This window comes from Coffea eugenioides, chromosome 8 (assembly GCF_003713205.1).
Source record: "Coffea eugenioides isolate CCC68of chromosome 8, Ceug_1.0, whole genome shotgun sequence".
NCBI classification, from domain to species: domain Eukaryota; kingdom Viridiplantae; phylum Streptophyta; class Magnoliopsida; order Gentianales; family Rubiaceae; genus Coffea; species Coffea eugenioides.
In genome coordinates, this window is record NC_040042.1 from 33,327,328 (window position 1) to 33,337,152 (window position 9,825).

Below are 9,825 nucleotides of genomic sequence, written 5' to 3' on the forward strand. Positions count from 1 at the left end.
ATTTTTGTTCTGACAGTACTTATGAATGGTCTACCCAGAAGAAGTACAGCTGAATTAACGGAGTTATCATCATTCATGTCAACAATATAGAAATCCGTAGGAAAGATAAACTCATTAACTTTCACCAGGACGTCTTCAACTACACCCTTAGGGTAAACATTTGACCTATCTGCTAGTTAAATTATTACCCTTGTGTCTTTTAGAGGTCCTAAGTTTAAGGCCCTGAATATTGTCAAAGGCATAATATTAATAGATGCCCCTAGGTCAAGCATGCCTCTTTCTATTCTCTTCTGTCCTATGATGCATGGTATCGTGAACATACCTAGATCCTTGCATTTTTGCGGTAACTTCCTTTGAAGGACTGCTGATACATTTTCATCGACCTTTATTTTGTCTTGAACATTCAACTTGTGCCGGTTAGTGCACAACCCCTTCAGAAACTTTATATATTTTGGTAATTGCCGAATCGCATCAAGCAAAGGGATGTTGATTTTCGCTTTTCAAAAGGTGTCCAAAATCTCCTTCTCTGACTCCTCTTTCTTGGCTTTAGCCAACCTGCCAGGAAACGATGGGTTAATTTCAATGATTTTAGGAACATCTGGCGGGGTGCTTACCTTTTCCTTCTCAAGCTCCCCATACACTTGTTCGTCTTTCACTCCTGCTGCATCCGATTTTGGGGACTGCACCTCCTTGCCACTTCGTAGAAGCATTGCACTGGCATTCTTCTTTGGATTGGGAATTACCTGAGATGGTAGTTTCCCTTTACCATTCTCAAGCTACTCATTGAATATGCCAGTTGTGACATTTGCGCCTCCAAATTTCGAATGTTGGAGCGAGTCACTTGTTGAAATCTCTGCGAGTCTTGCTGCATTTGACACGTGGTATTTGCTAGTGATTTGACCATATCTTCAAAGGTCATCCCTGAATCAGACGCGGATGGTTGTTGAACTGGTGGTCTCTGCTGGAATGGTTGTTGAAAACCCGAGGGTTTTGGAGCATAGCTGAAATTGGGGTGGTTCCCCCATCCTGGGTTATATGTGGATGCATACGGGTCATTTTTCCTTTGGGGTGGTCCAGGTAGACCTCCCATGGCACTGGCTTGCTCGTAAGGGTCTTCTTGAAAGGTCAGGTACATATCGGTCACGTGCTCAGGAGCAGCACATATTTCACATGCTTTAGCTGCCTGTACTTGTCCCATAGCCGTTTGACGAACCAAGATAGTAAGCTCCGTTAATCAATTTGCGAGGTCCGAATGATTTACCTTATTGACCCTTCTAGTTACTCCCTCATATCTGACTCCAAACTATTGGGAGTTCTCAGCCATGTTCAAAATCAGCCGTTTGGCTTCATCTGTTGTCTTATTTACTAAAGTACCGCCACTCGCTGCATCGACCATGTTTCTATCCATGGGTAGCAGTCTCTCGTAAAAATACTGGATCAATAGTTGGTTAAGGATCTGATGGTGCGGGCAGCTGGCACACAGCTGTTTGAATCGCTCCCAGTATTCATAGAGAATTTCTCCATTGACCTATCTAACTCCACATATTTCCTTTCTGATGTTGGCGGCCCTGGAGATTGGGAAAAACTTCTCAAGGAACTGCCGTTTCAGTCCTTCCCAAGTAGTAATAGACCCCGATAGCATGTAAAACAACCAGACCTTAGCCTTGTCTGCTAAGAAAAAAGGAAAAGCACGCAGCTTGATTTGTTCTTCCGTAACACCCTGAGGTTTCATGGTTGAGCACACTACATAGAATTCCTTCAAATGTTTGTGTGGGTACTCACCTGCAACACCACGAAAAGTAGGTAATAAGTAAATCAATCCAAATTTTAATTCAAAAGCCTCCTCAATGTCAGGATACGTAATGCACAGAGGCTGTTGATTAATATTCGGGGTTGCAAGTTCCCTCAAAGTTCTTCGGGCTGCTATTGTTTCGTTGGGTCCAGTCAAGTCTGTTTCCAATTCAATCGATGAATCACTTAAGTTAGAATTTAATTCAAGTCCGGAGGGTAGTGCCGCTAAAGCTTGGTGCTCTTGGAACTTAGTTTCCTTCGTCAGCCTTCTTGCCATTTTCTCGATCTCTGGGTCAAATTTGAGTCTTCTTGTATGGGAAGATCAAGACATAAAATATAGTCTAAACAAAGCCTGTGTAATAAATCACTTCAAACACCAGGTCCCCGGTAATGGCGCTAAAATTTGGTGGCTGTCAAACTACCAAAAATAAAATTTATATCAATACCTACTCTCAAAACTAAATGAGTATAGTGATTAGTAGAGTCGTTTCCTCAGAAAACTGGCAAATTTATTACACAGATAATTTGGGGGGGGGGGTTTAGGAAAGGAGATATAAAGACCAAATTAAAGATGTAAGGGTACTGAATTTCCACTTCACAAATAGTGCAGCAGCTAAAGGATATAATAAACAATTAATTGACCCAACCTAATCAAGGAAATAATTTCGGCATCGGCTCACACAATTGATCATAGATACCTGGATTAATTCACCCGTTCGTAAGTAAATTGGTTTTAGCAATTCAGCAACCGTCAAACTACCAATCTCCCCTTAGTTATATGGTAGTCCAGAGACGCTCTTAAACTACTCCCTTGTAAAATAGATAACCCCAGAGACGCTCGTAGGATTTAATCTATTCACAACTTTAGGAATTAGAGAGATCCAATTCTAGCTAACAAACACACATGCGAGTTCATTTAAATTAGATTAACTATTCCTACGACACAGATTAAATTACTTGCGAGGCAATTAAATTGTGCCGTTTGCCACAAATTTTAAGACAATCAAGTGATACGCACCATCGTCCTAATTGGAAGAATACGATTCAGACAATTGAACAACTGGCCACATTAATCAAATAAATCAAAACAATAATAGCCCATTAAAATAAAGAATAATTAAATACCAACTAACGCAAAATTTAAAATAGCGCAGAATAATTAAAAAGATCTCACAATTGTCCGTACATCAGGTCTTGATTATTCCTCAACTAGATAAAGGAACCTAGCCTTGCCTCATAATGATGATGCAATCCCAGGCTTTAATGTACTTTAGTTGATGAAAAAGTAAAGAATACAGCCGATAATCTCTAACTCACGTTTAGAAGGGAAGAAAAGATGGATAACTGCTAGTCTCTTGCTACCCTACTTAAAGTTGTCCGCCGTCCCCACTTGTTTTGCCAATCACATATCTTTATCTATAAGGGATATCTTCCCTTATATTTCTCCTTGATTTGTTGCCAAAATATCCTCTGAAGATTTCTCCTAATCCAACGCAACTTCAAAACACCTCCCAAGAATAGTGGCAAGCGTCTAGGGATAAGCCCCGCGGTCCGTTTTTTTGGATGTCACTCTGCGGTTTCTGGCGTCGACACGCTCTGGAATGAATAGTTTTCTGGAAATTCGCCTCTTTTCACCACTTTTGATACCAATCGCCTGCAACTGACACAAATACCAATTATGAGCAGAAACCCATTACTTTGCATAATAAGTGGCCAAAATTACGAGCAAATACCATCAAATAAAACACACAATTGTCTCACTATCACTCGTTCAAAATCCTCCAGTAATTCTTACTCTAAAAGAAATAAAAGTTTTTCCAATCCTTGTGGAGACGATCCTACTCACTGCTATACGCAAATTTAAAATTTTTTGAGTAGGCATTTTATTATTGTGCAGATTCGATACCTGTCAGTCACCATGAATTTGGTTGACAATCTGGGGACAGATTGTACTTCCAGCTTGACTTGATTGTGTGCTCTATTTTTTACTAAAGCTTCTATAGTCAATCTGGTCAAATAATCTGGTCCAGCTTATCTCAATCCATAACCGGATTGCTCTTGATCTTCCACATTTAATGCTTCACTATTTTCCTTTTGCATCGCGCATCCTTTTCCAATCATGCTTCGAGTCTCCTTAAATTCTTTAATACTCCCCAATTAGCTCCATATTGAGACTTGATCATTCACCTTACAAAAACATCAAGAATTTGTGAGTAAAATGGCACAATCACAAACATTTCCTATTATCCACCTAATGCACAACTTCAATGCAAAATAAGCTCTAAAAACAATAACACTTCGCCATTTCACTCAAAAACAATATGAAACATCCACAAAAATAATCACAATATTAACCCTTATCAGTTCCCACCAAAATTTGATAAAAAAAAAAAGGGGTCAAGAAGGATGTGTGAACAAGCTCCAAGTTGCCCTGCAACATGCACAACAAAATATGAAAATGAGGGTGGAGTCCATGTCTTGGTCTGCATTTTGTCCTATCTTGCAGATTTGCACTTTTCTGATGAAACTTGAAACTTGCTCTGTTTTTTTACCAATTTAAGCTACAAATTTTTTGATGATAAAAGTTGAAATGGCTCTTGCACAAAATATGAAAGTTATAATGATCGCTTGTGATGAGTGTAAAAAATTGATTACTAGAAACCCAAAACTTGTAGTAGTGGGAGTCTAGTTCGAACCCATGGGAAACAGTTGAAACTCTTGATTTTCTTTATTAAATTAATAAAAAGTAAATTGAGATAATTGAAACTATAAGTAGAACTAAAACAATAATAATAAAAATAAAAGATAAAATTAATAAACAATGAGCGAAACCAAGGACATAAAGATATTTAATCTGATTGATGATCAGTTCCTAAAGATTTAGCCCTTAATTAACTATTAGGCCTAAGTTACACTGGAAGCTAGTAATAACTTGCAGATTTTTCGAATTCAACAATCAGAATGACGCACTCAAATGGTATTCTTGTTATTAAACAATCTAAGTATTGGCGCATGATGTGTCCTAATTATCATATTTTTATGTTCTTCCATCACTATGAGTTTATGCATATTTTATCTTTTAAAGTGCCACTTAATGTATGTTTTGTGATTGGATAGGTTGAAAAGCACTTGGAGTGAAAAATAATGCCAGAGGAGTTCAATTTGGAAAGAGAAAGATAAGTTCATAAAGGCAGCAGCCAATGGGTGCAATAATGGGGCCAAATACAAGGCTCGTTCTAGCTTAAACTGATTTTAATCAAATTAACAAGTTAAGCGATGATGAGTGCCCATCTTGCAACCCATTTTAAGACCTGGCATTGGCTGAACATGTGTTTTCTCTATTTTAATGCAACTATCTAATTATAATTGAAAACCCTACTTCTTAGCACTATAAATAAAGGAATTTAATAGATTCTAGAAGGTAGCCGAAGAAGAAGAATGGCCTAAGGCCGCTACTTTCTCATATTCTATATTCTTAAGAGTAGATTAGAATAAGTAGAACTAGAATTTGGCTATGCACAATTTTGTTTCTCTCTCGAGGACAACATCTAGCTAATTTTCTACTCAAGTTAAGGATTGAAGTATTTATTCCATGACTGTGAAATCGGGTTTGATCTTTTCAATCTTTAATTTGTATGTATGATTCCTAAATTCCTATTCTATATTGATACATTTATGGTAGAGTAAGTGGTTAATTATTCTTTCTGCATGTATTCTTCGAGCCAAAATACTAATATTGATTCATAATTGTCTTGTATTAGTATTTCTATGTGACAAATAAGGTTAGCAATTGGTTGTCCCCTTTTGTGAAACCTTAGGAGGAGTCATGGTGTTGATTAAATAATTACGTGCATCAAAGGTTATTGTCATCTTTGGTTGATTCTTGGTTATTAATGCTATTATTAGGTTTAATTTGGGATTGCATCAATACCTAAATTGTCTGATAACAAGAATACAATTTGAGTGCGTAATTTTGATTGTTGAATTTTGAGAATCTGCGACTTTCTACCGGCGTCCAGGGTAACTTAGGTATAGTTGATTAAAGGTTGAATCTTTAGGAGTTGATGATTAATCAAAATAAAGATCTTCATGTCCTTGGTTTGGATACTTATTTATTAATTTTATCTTTTGTTATTATTATTATTATTATTTAGTTTATTTAGAGTTTCAATTTTCTCAATTTACTTTTCATTATTTTAATAAAGAAAATCAGGAGTTTCAACTGTTCCTTGTGGGTTCGACTTGGACTCCCACTACTACAAGTGTTGGGTTTCTAGTAATTAATTTTTGACACTCGCGAGAAGTGATCAAGGCAATCCCAAATTAACCTAAGAACAACATTAATAACTAAGAATCAGCCAAAGATGACAATAATCTGTGACACACGCTGTTATTTAATCAATACCATGATTACTCCTAAAGTTTTACAAAAGGGGACAACCAAATGCTAGCCTTATTTGCCACATAGAATACCAATACAAGATAATTACGGATCAAAATTAGTATTTTGGCATGAGGAATATATGCAGAGAGAATAACTGGGCACTTATTCTACTATACTTGTATCAACATAGAATAGAAATTAAGGAATCATGGATAGCAAATTAAAGATTGAAAAAATCAAACCTTGTTTCAGAATCGTTGGAATGAAGATTTCAATCCTTGGCTTGAATAGAGAATCAGCTGAGTACTGCCCTCAAAAGAGAAACAGAGTTGTTCATAACCAAATTCTAGTTCTACTTATTCTAATCTACTCTTACGAATGCTAAATTTAAAAAAATAGTGGCCTCAGACCATTCTTCTTCTTTGGCCTTTAGAATTGACCAAAACCCTCTATTTATAGTGGTAGGAGATGGGGGTTTTAAGTTGTAACTAGATAGATGGGTTAAAACTGAGAAAATGCATGTCCAGACAATGCCGGGTCCTAAGTCGGGTTTGAAGTTGGGTGCCCACCATTGCCAAATCTTCAACTTGTGCTAAAATTAATTTCGAGGTTGAACGGGCCTCATGTTTGGCCCTCGTTATAGTGCCCATTAGTTGTTACCTTGGTGAACTTAGCATTCTCTTTCCAAATTGAACTCCTTTTGCATCATTTTCACTCCAAGTGCTTTTCAACTGGTCCCATCACAAAATATAACTTAAGTAGCACTTTAAAGGATAAAATATGCATAAAATCCTAATGATAGAGTAATATAAAAACAAGACAATTAGGACTCTTCATGTGGCCGTTCAAGTTAGATTACCATCAAGAATCACATCATTTGAAACACCGAATGTTTAAAGTAGTGAGGAAAATTAAGGAGTGTAGACTGGCATTGATTGATTGGAACAGGACAGCCAAAGGTAATGCGAAGGCAAAAATTCAGGAGACTAAGGAGAAATTGAAGGCAGCTAGAGAGGCGGATGAGATCTGCAATAAGGGAGTCATTACAGCTTTGAAGCTTCAGTTAAGCAAAGCCTATAAGGAGGAGGAGCTATACTGGAGCCAGAAATCAAGAAATAGATGGCTCAAGGAAGGGGACAAAAATACTGCGTATTTTCACCAAAGTGTCATGGCCAAAAGGAAACGAAACAGGATCAGCATCCTCCAAAAGAATGATGGGGAGTGGTGTAGGAGTGATCAGGAAATTGATGAAGAATTGTGTAAGCACTACAAGGAGCTCTTCACATCCAATAATCCAACAGAATTTGATGATGTGCTACAAGTCATACCGCGCACTATTTCCAATCTCATGAACGCTCAGTTGATTAAACTTGTGGAAGAGTTGGAAATCAAACAAGCCATTTTTTCTATGTTTCCTAACAAAGCTCCTGGAGTTGACGGTATGTCCCCGTGTTTTTTTCAAACATACTGGAGTATTATAAAAAGTGACATGGTCAATGCCATTACTAGTTTTTTTCATACGGGTAATCTCCTTAAGTCTATAAATGAAACCATCATTTCCCTAATCCCCAAGGTTGATAACCCCGTGATGTTAACAAATTTCAAACCTAGTAGTCTATGCAATGTTTTGTACAAAACCATTTCAAAGCTTTTGGCTAATAGACTGAAAAAAGTTCTTAAACACTGCATTAGCCCATCCCAATCTGCTTTTGTTCCAGGTAGACAAATTCTAGACAATGTTATCATTGCTCATGAACTTCTACATTTCCTGAAAAGCAAGAGATTTGGCAAAGTAGGCTTCATGAACATTAAGCTTGATATGTCTAAAGCCTATGATAGAGTGAAGTGAAAATTTCTTGGTAGAATTATGATGCACATGGGTTTTTGTCCTACATTTGTTCACTGGATCATGACTTGTGTTTCCACTATTTCTTACTCCTTTAATTTAAATGGACAAAAGGTAGGCTGTGTCAATCCTTCCAGAGGTATTAGACAAGGAGATCCTCTATCTCCTTATTTGTTTATCATATGCACTGAAGGGCTCTCAAATCTTCTCAAGAAAGCTGTGGATAATAAAGACATAACTGGTATAAAAATCTGCAAAGACAGCCCCATGGTTTCACATTTATTTTTTGCAGATGACTCCCTTTTGTGTTGTAAAGCTAGCAAACAAGAAGCTCAGAAGGTCAAGGAGATAATCCAGCTGTATGGCAAAGCCATGGGACAGGTAGTAAATTTTGACAAATCTGCCATGTTCTTTACTAGAAATACTCCCATAAGGCTTAGAGGGGAAATTAGTGAAGTGTTGGATAACATGAGGGAGGCTCATAGTGGTAAATATCTAGGCCTTCCGATGACCATTGGGAGAGCTAAAAACTAGGTCTTTGGGTATTTGATGAGTAACATTAGTAGTAAGCTTCAAGGCTGGAAACAAAAGTTGCTTAGCCAAGGGGGTAAAGAGGTGTTGATCAAATCAGTAATCATGGCCATGCCTTCATACATTATGTCCTGCTTTAAATTACCCAAAGGTTTGTGTAAGGCCATTAGTGCTAGAATTACAAGGTACTGGTGGGGTGGGGAGAATTTGAAAAGAAGGTACATTGGGTGAGATGGAGCAAACTTTCAGAGGTCAAAGGGAAAGGGGGGATGGGTTCTAGAGACCTGGAAGCCTCCAATATGGCTCTGCTTGCAAAACAAATTTGGAGAATTATTATCAATCCAAATTTGTTAGTAAGCAAAGTCCTGAAGGCTAAGTACATGAAAGAGGAGGGCTGGTTAGGACAACAGCCACCTAACAATGCTTCTTGGTGCTGGAAAAGTATCACTACAAGAAAATTGGTTTTTAGTGACAAGCCATTTTCGTCACAAAAAAAGAAAAAGTTGTCACTGATAAGTTTTATTGACAACTTTCTAGTCATCACAGAGTCGTCACTGAAGGTCCGTCGGTAATACTATACAGTGACAACCTTAAAAGTCGTCAGTGAATGATACTGTTCTGCGACAACTGGTATCGTCAGTAATTGTTGTAATTTTAGTGGTGAAATAATATCTTGTCAATGATGTACAAAGTAATGTCGTCACTAAAACTAATCCATAGTGTCAACTAGTATAAACTAATTACTGACAACTTCTGTTGTCACTAAACACTTTTAAATTTCATAACAATAGGTGGTTGTCAATGGAGAAATCTAATTCAGTGACAATACTTTACCACAATGAAATTTGATGATTTTCCTGCTAAACTATATCTTAAAAATGAAAAAAAATGACAATGCTTTACTATTAACAAATGAAGGCATCCATTACATTATGAAATGCCAAAATATCATTTTAAGCATTCGAATATCATAATCAAGTTCAATAACACCATACAAATAGTTTGATAAGTGGTATTTGGCCTAAATTTCACATATAAGTCAATGCAGTTTTACAAAACAAATCCAAGTCCCAAAAAAATTGTGTTGTCGAAACATTTCTTGAGTATAAGATTTTCTCTGTAGTTCTTGAGTCAATTAACAACTCTTGCTGCTGATCTTCCAAAAGTCTATAATGAGCAACATATCTGCAGTGAAGTACTTCAATTATTAGTAGGTGATAAGAAAAACTTGAGACAAGAAAGAGAAAGAATTTGCAAGAAAATAAGCTAAATC

General features: G+C 37.0%; 1 non-coding gene across 1 annotated transcript; it reads left to right on the forward strand.

Moving 5' to 3' along the window:
• The first annotated feature begins 1,454 nt into the window (after nucleotides 1–1,454).
• Nucleotides 1,455–1,561, forward strand: LOC113781797. The gene has a single exon (XR_003469702.1). It is a non-coding gene; the product is annotated as a small nucleolar RNA R71 (small nucleolar RNA).
• Nucleotides 1,562–9,825: the final 8,264 nt, after the last annotated feature.